This window comes from Lotus japonicus, chromosome 3 (assembly GCF_012489685.1).
Source record: "Lotus japonicus ecotype B-129 chromosome 3, LjGifu_v1.2".
Lineage (NCBI taxonomy): Eukaryota > Viridiplantae > Streptophyta > Magnoliopsida > Fabales > Fabaceae > Lotus > Lotus japonicus.
Window position 1 is genome coordinate 18,761,270 of NC_080043.1, and position 15,202 is coordinate 18,776,471.

Consider the following 15,202-nt stretch of genomic DNA (forward strand, 5'->3'; position numbering starts at 1 on the left):
TCTCAGCGTAAGGCCGCCACCATTTTGCGGTAGGTCGCTACCCTCATTTTTGGCGGTAGGTCGCAACCCTCTTGCGGTAGGTCGCGACCCTCTTGCGGTAGGTCGCCACCATTTTGCGGTAGGTCGCTACCCTCATTTTTGGCAGTAGGTCGCGACCCTTTAGCGGTAGGTCGCCATCCTCTTGCGGTAGGTCGCGACCCTCTTGCGGTAGGTCGCCACCCTTAGCGTGAGGTCGCCACCCTTTTGGCGACTTTTGTGTGTCTAAAAACTGAGTCTTACAGGTCGCCACCCATAGCGTTTGGTCGCCACCCTTTGGCATGAGGTCACCACCCTAGCGGTAGGTCGCCACCCTTGGTGTGATCGTCCCATTTCGGGACTCAAAGTGCTTTGGGTTCCAATGGCCAGTTGGATTACCAAAGCGGTGCTCAGTAGAATGGGCAATTTGTACCCCACACATCGCCAATGAATCCGGTGGTTACGTGGGCTTTTCCGGGGCTAATTTAGTTCATCGTGAAACTTGTTTCACTTTGTAACTAAATCGCGCCATCAGGAGCTTGTCCCACCCAATAACAAACCGCTTATGGAAGAGTCTTCCAAGTTTCATAAAACTTTAATGGTGTGCCTCAATTCACCCACTCCTTCTCTTTGATCCGATTTGCTCCTCTCTGTCTGAATTAAAACCAGTGAAGACAATATAACTTCTAATATCAACTTCAAAATACGAAAATTAGGAAATACAACAACTGAGAAGGGAATCAAATGAAAGATGGAGGAAAAGTTTGAAGGAATTGGAAAATTTGTTGCCAGCGACCTTAACCATAGCAACGCTTTACTCGCCAAACTTCCACGGCCAAAACAAAACGTGCCCGGCAGAATTCCGCCGCCGGAGTAAAACGTGCTTGCCAGATTCCAACGCCAGCGACGTTCTCGCGCCGCCGAACTCCATCGCCAACAACACTTGCTCGCCGCCTAACCTCAAAACGTGCTCGCCAAAGCCAACGCGTGCTCGCCAAAGCAAACGTGCTCGCCAAAGCAAACGTGATCGCCAGAATTCCAACGCCTCATAAAAAAAACGTCTCGGGATTGGCTCTGCTCTTCATGTATTGTGCTCTGGACAGATTCCTCGCCTTCGTTCTTTTCTTCGTCATTACCAATCTGCTCTCCCTCGCCTACATGCTTCCTCGATCTGAAGCTTCACCTCTGTTGACGCTCTTCATTGTCGGTCTGAACCGTGTTGCTCTGATCTGCCATCGCTGGATGCGCCTTGAAGAATCTCGATCTGTCATTCTCTCGTGAACGCACCTTGTTCTTTCCCCTCCGCCTTGCCATCATCGAACAAAACGATGAACCGAATCTCGATTTCCCTCCCTCTGTTGCTCCTCCCACCGTCCTCATCAACCTGTGAGTATCTCGTTCTTTCTTTCTTCTCCGCCTTGCCACCGATCTGAAACTCCTCCTTTTATCGCTGCTTGGGCGACGTGTCGCCCTTTTCCAACTTCGCGCGCTTTCTTTTGAAAGCGTCGTCCTCCTCATCAAGAATATAAGTGCTGGCGCGAGCACGCATCTCCTCCATCGAACGCGCCGGCTTACGTGTCAATTTGCTGTTCAACCCTCCCGGTAGCAAACCGTTTTTAAATGCTAAAGCACAAGCTCGAGGCTCCTCGTCCTCAACCTTGACCGACGCTGCGCTGTACCTTGCCATGTACTCTTTCAGTGATTCTCCTTCTTGCTGGCGAATATTATATAGGTCGTTGATCGTCACCGGCTGATTCTTATTCGCCGAGAATTGCACTAGAAACTTGGATGAGAAGTCTCTGAAATTTGAAATCGATCCGCGCGGCAAAGTTGTGAACCACGCCATCGCCGTCGATTTGAACGTCGATGGAAACATCCTGCACTTCACCGCATCTGACGCCGCAATTATCACCATCTTCGTATTAAAATACAGAAGATGATCCTTCGGATCGGAATCTCCGCTGTAAGAATCCAGAACTAACGTTTTCATGTTATCCAGAATCGCCACACTCTCGACATCTTCCGAGAACGGACGGAACTCAGCCACGGAATCTGCTTCTCTGCTTCCATCACCTCGCTGCTCGCGGCGGTAGAAATCTAACTGAGCCTGTAGATGCTCATTCCGCTGCTGGATGTTGCCAATGCTGCGCATCAAATGGCGCCATTGCTCCTGCGTCACCGCCGGTTGTTGTTCCGGAGCAGGTGAATTCTCTGGTGAGCGCTCCAGAGATCCCACCTGTGAAGGCGATGGAGGAGGTGGTGGTACAGGAGGTGATGGAGGAGGAGAAGGCGATTGTACTCCTGTCGTTCGTACCGGAGAATCCAGGACCACACGATGAGGCCGCCGAGGCGGCGAAATCCGCTGTCGCATTGGTGAATGATGTTGCCTCCTGCGTCGAGTCTCCATCCAAACCAGAAACGATGCAAACTCGATCGGAAAACCAATCACTAATCACAGAATCAAAATCAGAAAACCAGAGAATTGCCTAATCAACAATCAGAGGTAACTTCATGCACAATCAATCCACGTGAATGGGAGTAGAGAGTTTACAGTCCCCACAGACGGCGCCAAATGTTCCGGGAATGAACATTGAGGAAAGGTATAGTACCTAAGGGTAGAGAGATTGTGCTAGAGAGAGAATCAGAATGAGAGAGAGTGTGCTGAATTTCGAGTGTTATTTCATCCAATGAGCCAAAAGTCCCCTACACTTGATAACTACCTCCTATTTATAGAGCTTGGGTACTACCTATTGGGCCAATTGGGCCTCCGAGGTCAAGGCCCATCTGAAGGCCAGGGCCCCGCCTCAGGGCGGGATACATGCTGGGCGTTGCCCCTCTAGGGACTCGCCCAGTCCAGGTATATATATAATAGTAGGTCACACAGAATACACATAATCACATACTTATACGTTTCACGCTCACTCACGCAGATCTATCGATCACGTGACTTACGTAAAATATGAGGGTTGCCCATGACAAACCTCTCCCACACACATAACAATTAAATAACATTTAGCTTATCTCAAGCATATCAAAACTCACATCACATATCAAGCTCAATCGACAACCCTAAGGTTAGTCTATATGCTCGTGCAAATGCAATGCCACAGAGGCACATCAAATGATCCGGATATAAACGCCATTTCCATATCAGGTAGGCGGGACAACACTTAGTCGGTCTGATACCCACTCCAGTATCAACCTCTGACTAGTGAATGCCACTTAGTTGATACCAACTCCAGTATCAACATAGTTGATACCCACTCCAGTATCAACATGGTTGATAACCTCTCCATTATCAACATCAGAAGGTACGACCACTCCATCGTCCTCAGAAGACAGGCATGGCCACTCCACCATCCTGACAAAATGAATGCATGCATGATATGAATCATGGTTAGCCAAACAAACGGGAACACCCTCTCCAGTGTTCACGTCTATCTCTAAGAAAACAGTCATACTAAAAAACCAAATCTAGATTCAACATTAACGGTTGCACTCCGCTCCAAGTGACCGAAGTTTACATTACGACAGGTCACTCCACTCCAAGTAACCGTGTCGTCGAGTCTCGTCTTTCTTTCATCTAAGCCATCAAATAAGGTCCCCCTTTGAAATTCTCTTTTCTAAAAAAGGATTGAAGTCTCATTTAAAAATATCTTTCTCATTCTTTAGAAGCTTTGCGTTGCAGTAAACTTTCTTTTAATTTTCAAAATATGTGTACACTTTGATTATTTATTTTAGATGAAGTTTATAAGTAAATCATGAATACGTTTGTTCTTTTACGAAAACTTTAGTAGGTTAAAATAAAAGTTCCCACCCTGTGTAACCCTTTTTGAGAAAACCTCAGTAGATCAGAGACATCGTTAGAATCTCCTCTAACCGACACTCAGAAAAACCCTTCGGTTACAAAAACAATATGCGGTCAACAGATAATCAAATTCACAATAGAAGTATAGACATCATCACAACAAGCCATTATATCAAGTAGCTAGCATCAAAGTGCTCTCACAACACTCATATAGCATATATTCAATAATATAAATAGTCTAAGCGAATAGCTCATAACAATCACACAGAATATATTCAATAATATAAATAGCCGAAGCGAAGTGCCCTCACCTTAGCCACTTTCTTTCCTAGACTTTGATCCAATCACGTCATCGCGCCTCGTACTGGCTCTTTTCCATTCCATGCTTCAGCTCCGACACGTACGCATTCTCGCTCTTCGTATCCTTAGAAAATTAATTGCTTTCGAAAATGCTAAGCTTCAAGATCCTAGCTTCCACTCCAAAACTCAAGAATCTCCTCACACTCAAGACAAACACTCAAGAGTTTTCACTAAAAACTCAACAACTCACAACCAGTGTTATTGTGAGTAATACATGTCTCCTAATGCTTTGTTTGTGTGTAGCATCCTCGAGCCATTTTGTTGCATCTATTTATAGGCATGAATGTCTCAAGGCTATGGAGTGAATAAATCTTCAGCATGTGCCACGCCTAAAATGTGTAAGGAGGAGGTGGAAAGTTCATTTGTGGTGGCAGCTAAGAAGTTTGGACACGTATCTTTTTTGTATCCTTGTCATGCTATCTCAATTACACCTCATGCTGAACAATCCTCGTTCAAGACACCTCCAGCTTCAATTCGGTTTTCTAATCCTTATAGAATGGTTTTAGTAGTGTAAGATTTAACTCATAGAGTTGTAGAAAAATGATTAGGAAGATAAATCATTCTCCTAAAAATAATGAGAACTCCTATAATATAATCTAAGATCACTTTGAGCAAGTTTAAGTGATCAAGTGTACAAGTGCTAACAAAGTGTTTTTCATTTACATATATATATATATATATATATTAATCTCGTTACCCTTTTTTCTTTCTTTCTCAACGTAAACTTTCCTTTTTCTTTTTACTTTGTTTTCTTCTTTTTTTTTTTTTTCAAGAAAATAATAATAATATCATAATACATTCATTTATATACACACAAAGTATAAAGAACACATCAACTTAAGCTTAATAGCTCTTATCGCTCTTAAGTCGATAAATAACTAGTTTATTAAACGTCTAATCTTACCTGGGTCTTACATTACTACCCCCTAAAAGGGAGTTTCGCCCTCGAAACTCGGAGTCCGAGAAAGCTCAGAGATACCATCCCCTCACATTTTCTTTCAACCCACTAGTAGCGTCAGCGCGCATTCCAAAACATTAAGTAAGTTCACCTCAAAAGTGACATACAAGACAAAAATAACACTTAGATATCTTTCAATCATCCTCAAATTGACCTAGATATTATGCTCATGCTAATGCTATAGGCTCCATGATCCACAACCTATCTCAATCGCCTGGACCTCGTAGGTCTCGTCATACTCTAATATCAACAACTCAACCATGACTTACCCCATGTGGAGAAAAGAAGAAGGACAAGGCAGAGGAACACAAACATGGTGTAGAATGCACGAGTAGAGGAAGCCATGCTTGCTTGTTAAATTAATATATGTTGTAGATATGACAATGAGAACGTAATTGGTACGAAAAACATGGCAACAACTTGTGTGTATATATATTGCAAGTTTCGTCATTAACAATGCGATTGACAGCGCGATAATTTTTCATGAAATATGCTTCATGGCCGTTCCTGTCTTGTTTCGTTTTATATGGTGGAAAAATAAATTCCAATTGATAGTTTGATACCCCCATTCGGTACAATAATGTATGCTGGATTAATGCATTATTATAAATGTCTGAGTGAGAGGAAAGTGTTGGGGTGATTGTACGTAATCACAGTGTAAGTCTCACATCATCTAAATGAAGAAAGATGTCAAAAAAATAGTTGTTCGATAAGTCTCATATTGCCTAGCATTGTAAAGCAAGAGAGGGACTAAGATTATATATTCTACTCAAGTTCTTTGTTTTTAAAAATATGAGTGAGTACCACTTTAAGCTTATATCTTATTAGTTTAAATATTTGTTTTATGTGAGTGTAGGTTTATAGAGTTGGAGTATCTACTCTACATGAATAGAGAGTGTGAGAGAATACTGTTCATAAGAGAAGTTGCAATCCTGGCCATCCATTTCTTTCTGTTGTGGGCCCACTCTCATTCATTTAATCGTGGCCATTGATATATCCTGTATAGAGGTGGGCCGACCCAAAGAGAAAAGGCTGACCCGAAAAGCCTCAGCCCATTACTTCCTCTGGCATGGGTCATCTGGTGCGTTGACGATGGAGATGGCGTATGGGAATAGTGCCTGGTGCGTCTTCCCTTCTTGTCATGACGTTCTCTTCCGCATTGCTTCATGGGTTAGTTTGATAGTAGGTGATGTGTGTAAGTGAAGTGGGTCGAATTTTGAAGGAAGCGTGTTGAATTTGAATGGGGTAAGGGCAGTCTGAAGGAGAAGAGAAGCCTGTCGAGTCTTTCTTTGATCAGGAGTGATGCATAATTTCATCAAAGTGCATCACAATGACCTATGTTTCTTGCTTGGGTTAGGTGATAGTGAGATGGATCAGGCTGAAAATCAGAAAGAGTTGTTGTTCCTTCGTCAGATGAAGCTTCCCCAGATGTCAGGTTAGTACAAGGGAGTTGGTATCCAGTTTGATTCAGCCTGTATGTATGTTTTATTCATTTCAATTTCAATTGTTGCTGGTTCTCCTTTCCAGTTGTCTATAAATACTCCCTTTGTTAGGTGTATATTTGTCCTTGCTTATTCATTCTCCCTGTTGCTCTTTGGCATTCTATCTGAGAATCCAAAAGGGCGATGGTGAAATAGAATAGATTGTTGAAGGAGATAGTGGAAGTGGTCACTATTTGTTGTCAAGATATCATTCAAGTCCAAGAGATATTTGAACCTGTGTTTTAATTTACTTAGCGTGTATATTTGAACCTGTGTTTTAATTCGCTAGCCTGTGCTTTAATTCACTTAGGTTTGTTCTTTAGGCTATTGAATGCAGATTTTCAAGTGGCACTTTAAACTTGAAGCTACGATTGGAGCTGTTACTTATTGTGAAAATGTAGTTGTTTACTATTTGTGCATATTCAAGTGAACAGATGCTCATTACTATAGGTGTTAACAAATTCCATGCTATGAACTATGAAGACCTGATTTGAATCATTTTGTTTTCAGGAGAAAGAATAAGAAGCAACCATCTTCTTTGTGGGTTCAAATCATTAACTTAGAGTTGCAAATGTTAGTTTAGCAGGTGCTGCATTGATATCTCTGGTTTTTCATGTCTAAAAAGTTAATTATCTTGATTTAGTTTTGCTTTTCTTTCCTTAACAAAGCTAAATTGTTCTTATCTTCATGGAAGAACCATTCTCCACCAGTCTGCAAGAATTCTGTTTTGGTTTTGATTTTGTTCTTTAGTTGCTCACTTGCTTTATAACGATTTGCATTTTGTTTTGGTTTTGGTTTTTTGAACTTATCCTTGCTCTGTTTGATCCTTTCAATTTTCTGCATGCCTAAATGATTTTGCACATGCCAAGGTTGCAAGCGAAAAGACTGCCAGCTAAGAACATAGAGATGCATGCACTATTGTTGGACAAATTCAAGATGTTGATGAGTGGAAGAAATCTGGATAGTTGTTCTTATAGATAGATAAAAAAATTGATGCCTTTTTCATTTAGGCATTTCAACTTTAAGATAACATATAAATTGTAGTGACATAAAATACATGTAAATGCAACTACCTTTTCATCTTTAACAGTTACTATTTTACTACTGCAGGTGGTAAATTACTTCTGGAGCTGAATAGAGTATTGCGACCTGGAGGTTTTTTTGTGTGGTCTACCACTCCTGTTTATCATAAGCTTCCTGAAGATGTTGAAATATGTAATGGTATGTCTTCTCTTTTATGCATCTTAATAATTGGGGGAGTGAGAGAGATTCATGTGATTTGTGTCTAAGAGTTTGCCTCATGTTATTCTGCATGTTTGTTTAGGTGTTTGGATGTATAGATAAATAATCACATCCTAATTGAGATTCTGAAAATTCAGTGTGTTTTGATTTCCATTGTACTCAACCCAGCCAAGTTGACTTCAATGTGGCATTATCTTGCTTCTCTATTTGTGCCTTGGCATCTTTGTTTTCCCTTTTTCATTGTGGTGAAAGGGAAACCAAACATACAATTAGTAAATGTTATAGTGGCTGGTTACTTTTGACTTTAGAGGAATGATATGGCTTCTCTTGATTACTTATGATCCATGCCTGAATGAATTTCTAATGACGAGGAAGGTTGTATGTTAAGTGTTTCATGTAGTTCGTGTGTAAGAGTTGGCCTCATTTTGCTGATGTTAAATTGTTTTTAAGTTGTTGTCATTCTGTCAATTTTTATTGAGATTTTTTTTTTATCTTAAGGGTGCCCAATGCAAAGCCTGGCAGAGAGAGTACATATATTGAAATATGTGGGATGCAAGGAATTCTACAAGATGAGTTGGCTGCTCATTATGGAGAGGAAGGTCATACCTTGTGTTCTGCAACATTCTGTTCTTAGTTTTAAATTTTTAATGACAGAAAGTGTCTTTATTCGATTAAGATAAATGCTTCTTACAAATATTGTTAGTATTGATAAAGATGTTGAACCAGACATGAAATGTTTAATCTTCTTATGATTTCTTGGTTAATGCAGAGGATGATGTTCCATCAAAGGCAGCCAAGGTGGATGTCCCATCAGCCCAGCTTGTAGGTGGAATGGTGCCGCCTCCTTTGGGTCCAGGATGTCCTCCTCGATCAACCTTGGGCCCTATGCCACGAATGTATGTTTGTTAAAATTGTTGTTATTTTAATTGTCCTATTATTCATGTTTTATATAGCATATAGTGCAAGTGTTAAACTGTTGTATATTTTATTTATTAAACATTATATGAGTGGCACAAAATCTGCTCACTTACACACGTGATATGCTGCTACAGGTATAATCACGTTGTACCTGTGCCTCCTAAGCATGGCCTGTTACACCTCAGCCATGATTTCCACAACCTCCAGCTGTTTCCATGCCTCCTCCTATTCGTTATCCACAACAACCATTATTTCCGATGCAGAATATGAGGCCACCACTGCCATCAACTACTTCTCCTATAGTTCAAACTCAGATTACTCCTCCTGGATTGCCTACATCTACACCTTCTTCTTGAGGATCAGAAGAAGCAGAGAAGACGATGGGCGATTTCGTCATTGAATTCTGGCCAAGCGTCAGATCACGTTAGGTAGCAGGTTCGTTTTGTATTTACAATTCATCACTTTTCCAATTAAAACCTACATTTGATTGATCTTGCAAATAGTTATCTATTCATTCATGCCCAACTACTATTAGAGTAATAGCTTTCTTCCTCTCATATCTCTATAAATACTGCTATTGTTTGTCTTTTCTTCACATTCTGCAACTTCCTTTGTTCTTGAATTCATGATTCAGGATTCGTGATCCACTTTGTTGAGTTTTACCTTTGCCTTATCTTTGATAGTTTTACTCATGTTTGTCATTGCTGACCCTGTGAATACCCTCTGTAGTTTATGTCCTGACAAAGATACATGGAAGATCAAGGTTCGTTTTCTTCATCGATGCAGAGGTTAAATTTTTTTCCTGTTATTACTTTATAGTTATTGTTCTGCAATTTCTACATTTACTTATTCATTTATTGGAAAATTGTTTTAGTTGTAATAAGGTGTGAAAAATGAGGCTTCCATCTTTAAGGTGACCCCTGGGATCTTTCTTCTCATTTTTTTTCTTTTTTGAGTATTATTTGTAGCCTTCATTGCTCTTCTTTACTCTGATCATAGTAATGATGCACTCCATGTGTTCACTCAAATGCTTAAACTGAATTTTGACTTTCCATCATATGACTTTACGGTGGAATTTCTATTGGGGAGTTTGTGAATGAAAATATAAAGGCACTGTTCTTGATTGTGTTTTTCATCTTAAAGAAAAATATTTCCTTTAGTCAAATCCTTCATTTCTGAATGAAATTTTTTAGATAGTAGCTGAGGGTTTTCCTTCGTATTTCCTCTCCTTTGATTTTTGGTTATGGGTTGCCGCTGAATTTCTTACCTTTCTATTTCTATTTTCTCTTTTTTTTCTTAGTTTTGTTTACTGGGATTTGGTTTATATGAAGTTATTAGTTTAAGAAAAAAGATTATTCCCAAATTGTATCATCGAGTAGGTTTTATTTGTGAGTTGTGACTGATAAGAGCCAAGTGGAGAAAATAACTATTACTTTTTTGTTACTTAAGTTAAAACGATGGTGCCTAAAAAGTATTCCTGTTTGTAACTCTACCTGATTAGTTTCCCCTCAGGGACATTCACCACTGAGCTCATTAGGAGTTCTCAATAGTGACACCCTTAAGACTCCTTTGACAATGATCTAAGAAGTTGCAGAGAAAATTGAGGGTGATACTAGCCCAAGTCGCTCTCTGGTCGGGCCTGCAAGTAAGACACAGCTAGCTGCCTAAGAGCACAAATGAGTCCAGGATCAAGCGAAATTTTGATGTATTTCAGTTGTCTTTTCCTAAAGGCCTGATGGCCAAGTTCTCTGGTGTTAAGCAAGCAAGTAGAGAGTTACTTAGTTTAATTTAGTTTTTCTTTTAATATTTATTTGCTCTACATTATTTCTTGAGGCCTGACCATATAATTGTGAAAATGTGATATTAATGCTAGAGATATTAAAAAAACTTCATTAATGCTAGAGATACTTGAAGCTCGCATGTTTTATGATATTTGGTTCTGCTCCCCTATCTATCTACTACTTCTTATTGGTCTGTTTTCAAATTACTATTCATAAGAGACCATTTTTTCCCAGGACTCATTTCTGGGCTCCGCCAGTTCTAGACAACTACAGCCCATTCACTTTAGTACTTTACCTCATTTTTAGGGTGGCCAATCACTTTACTACTTCACCCCATTTTTAGGGAACTTCCTGGATCTCTGGTACGAACGTGAGCTCCAGCCAACACTGCAAAGCTATTCTGAATCTCTCATTATTTTTCTCTCACTTTCCTTCCTCTGTCATTCTTGCAGGGAAAATATATGAGACTATGGACAAGGCATCCACAGTTGTGGCAGTGAACTGCTGAAAGAGGATGAGGTTATATAGCGTCATGGTCACTTGTGTGGGGAGGTTGGGTCACTATGCTTGCAGAGAATGAATTAGAGGGAGAAAGGGAGAGTGCGAGAGGTAGTGAACTCCCCTGAGGGAAAAAGATGGGGAGGAAAATCCCAATATAGTGAGACAGTGGGAAACAACTTTATATCAGGCTATTTTAGATTTTATGAGGTATTCTCTTTTTCCTTTTATTCATTAACAACTTTTCTCTTGATTTAGACTATTTTAGAAGGCGTTTTTAATTTCACTGGTTCTAATTCTTGTGTTATCTATAAGATTTCCCTATCCTTTCCCTTTTATCCATCTATATTGGAGAAAAATGAATTTGCAGCTGTTTGTTAATATATATTGGGTAATGTATCCATGTAGTAATTTTAACTTGCTATTGCTATTATTGCAACCAGTTTCAATTATCTGCTGGCATCTCCAATTAACAGTTTGGTTGAGTGGATCTGTTTTGCTTTTTCCTCACTTATGCTTGATGGCAAGTGAATTTGATTTGTAACCTTTCATGTTATATGTTTGTTTGAGGGTTGTTTTTAGTCAAATTAGTAATTAAAATATATATAACATCATTTATTTTAGTTCATGAAAAATGTAAACCATGTTAAAGGTTGTGTTTTGTCCATCAAATCAGTTCCTGAATTTGAACTTCACCGGTCTAATTAGTCCTGGAGTAATTGACACTTGGACTAACATAATATGATTTTTATTGTTTAGCCTTAATTTTAATTGTTCAGGAATTATTACAACTGATGCTATAGTTTTGCAGTGATTGGGGAAGTACCTACCATCTATCGTGTCGTCACAATGAGAGCACGATCAGAAAGAAGTGTTGTTTGGGTATTATTTTGGATGATCAGTGATGCAGAATTTCATGACCATGTCATGTGCTTCTCCAATCGATTTTCGTAGTGCTTGAACTTTCATCACAGAGGTGTACGATGCTGTAGTTGGTTGTTCAGTAGTTTATGTTTCAGTTTGAACTTGAAGTTGATTGCCAACTTTTTTTTGTCATGTCTAGCGGGCAATGTTTAGATGAAGTTATTTTTGTTGTTCACTTTTATGATATCATGTTTATGTTGGATCTTTTTTAGTTTACTAATTAGCATTTGTGGGTGATATCTTTTTAAATTATTATGTATCCAGTGTTATGTAATGTTCTTATCATCACTGTGATGAATGAGGTTAATTTTCATTATACGTAGTTGTGTTATTTATTTATTCATTGTGGTGCTTATTGTATAAATAATTTGTTATTGCTTTGTAGTTCTAGAATTGTTTATTGGTACGGATAGCCTAAATGGTACTTGATGGATTAGAAGTCTCTAAGTCCAGGGTTCAAATCCTACTGGTATCTAGATATCAAACAAAAGTTCTAGAATTGTTTTAAATACTGTCTTTATTTGGAAGCTCATTTTAGTTGTCTCCATGATGGTCGAATAAACTGGTAATGATAATAAATGTGTTTATGATGGAGTTTTATTAACCAGGTTGTTATAGATAAATATATGTTATTATTTATAGTTTTTCTCTTCTTCCATTGGACGAAGTTATCTTTCTAAAAGCATTATCGTAATTCACCTCATTCAGTAGATTTTCAATTTAATCCTTTTGTATTAATTTAATCTCTTAAGATGAGATTAATTTGAGCAATTTTGTAAAATAATCTGATGTGATAAGGTTTCATGTAACTTATTCATATTTATAAAATTTGATATAGATATGTGAAATTGTTGAAAGGTATAGTACTGTTAGCAAAAAGTTAAAGTGATATATTTTTGAAAGGTTGGAGTATTATACTGTTACAAGTAGATTTATTAAGAGTATATTTTTGATTCACTTTGAAGATTGGAATATACTTTTTATTTTATGTCATGGTATTTTCGAGTTGATGTTATTTAGCTTTGGAATTGAATATGAAGTGAAAGTTAGTTTTTTCTTCGAATGTTAGCCGAAGTGGTAGGACTAATTTGACGTAGGGGATCGAAAGGGTTAAGTGTGAATGATACAGGGTTCGAAGCTTGTGGATGAAACAATATTACAAATAGATCTATTAAGAGTATATTTTTGATTCACTTTGAAGATTGGAATATATTTCTTATTATATGTCAAAATATTTTAGAGTTGATATTATTTAGCTTTGGAGTTCAATATGAAGTGAAAGTTAGGATTTTCTTCGAATGTTAGTTGAAGTGATAGGACTAATTTGACGTAGGGGATCGAAAGGGTTAAGTGTGAATGATACATGGTTCGAAGCTTGTGGATGAATTAGGTATTAACTTTATTTGATAACTAGGATATTTCTAAAAAAAAAAGTTAGACAGTTGTTTTACTTGAATGTTGTGATGGTCCACTTATTTCATGTGGATTGAGTGGGGCATGATTTTTTTCATTTGTCCTAATTGTGTAGAGTTTTTTTTTTATGAAACTTATGTTATTTTTCTTTTTTTGGGTAAATATGTTAATTTTTTTTGGTTAACTAGACATTAGCTCTGTGGGCCAATTAATTTTCTGAAACTCTGGGCGGCCTAATATTTTTTGTTGAATGAGGAAGTTTAATTTTTTGTTAAATGTTAGGGCAGGTCTATGATCTTTGTTTTTCTTTTCCCAGAGACGTGAATTTATCATAATAAAATTAATTTTCTTATTCTCTCCCTTTTAGTTTGCATTCACATTATCTCCTTCCCTTTTCAGCCTTCCATTGTTTGTGATCTGAGCTTTGTTTTGTTCCCTGTTCAACAATGGACAAACTTGTATTCGTCCCACTTTGTGCAACTGTTAGGCTTTGCGTCAGGGTCGTTGTTGCTGCTAATTGCCGAAATGGAGAAGAGACGTTCAGCTCTATCTCTTTGTAAATCTTCTATCATGTGACAAGTAGGTATTTGACAGATTTTACTTTCTAATTTTTTCTTCTTTGTGCATTCAGGTAAGATATTTACTTATTTGACTTATCAGTGCATATAATGTACTAATTAGTAGTACAAAAATAACAGTAATCATGATTTTCATGTACGCATCCCCAACTGCTCTCAGAGGTAATCATACTTGAAAGTTGATTAAAATAATTTTTTTTACTCGATCATCATTTGTTTACATGACTAGCGTGGGGCAATTTTCTTGTGTAAGTAGGTCAATTGCTTTTGTACAATAAGAAAATTAGTACTTTTTGTGTTTTTTTATGTGTATTTGACACTGAAATTTCTTTCCGAATATATGTGTATTGTAGACCATACCCTTTGTGAAGAGATTTTCATCATTTTCACTTTGAGGCTTCGTTTATTTATAATAGAAATGTTAACATTGTAATTGTGTTCAAGTTATTTTGACAAAGATAAATGAAAATACAATTTTTGTTATACATATTAATGTTTATAATTAGTCATTGATGTTTATGTTTCGGTTAAGTCATATTTTGTGTTGTGATTTGTAAATTGATTGAATAATTCGTATGTGATTTAAGTAGATGAAGTTAAATAAATTGATTGAATAAATATGATAAATTGAAGAACTGCTCGTCCGTGCATCGCACGGAGACGGGCTAAAATCCTAGTTGGGGTGAAACTTAGAGAATTCAATGTTTTGAGTTATTTCCAACAATTGCATTATTAGTCACTGGTAAATAAGAATTATCTACTGCTAGTATGTCTGGATTTAGTTATACTAGGATTTTGTGAGTTATTCGTTTGTTTGTTTGTTTATCTTTTAATTTAAGTGAGAGTTGCTCTATTATATTGATGAACTTGCACAAGTACTTGAAGTATTTATGGAATGTTCCTAGTTGCAATCTCTGATTTATGACTTTTTTTTCCGTTGAGGAGGCTTTCAGCAAAGCAATCGCTACAAGTAATTCAAGAGGAAAAGTGAGATGGGAAGGTACGTGGGGCTGAAAGTATACTTGTTCTTCATCTTGTTGAGGGAGACAGGGGAGGCCATGACCTGAGGAGAAAGACACTAAAAGATATGGGTCACATCTTAACCCAAAAACTTTAAGGGCCCGTTTGGTACGATGTATAGTATAATGTCTGATAGTATAAGAGCTGATTGTATTAGGCCTGATAGGATGAGGCCTGATAAAATTTTAATACTATACAGCGTTTGG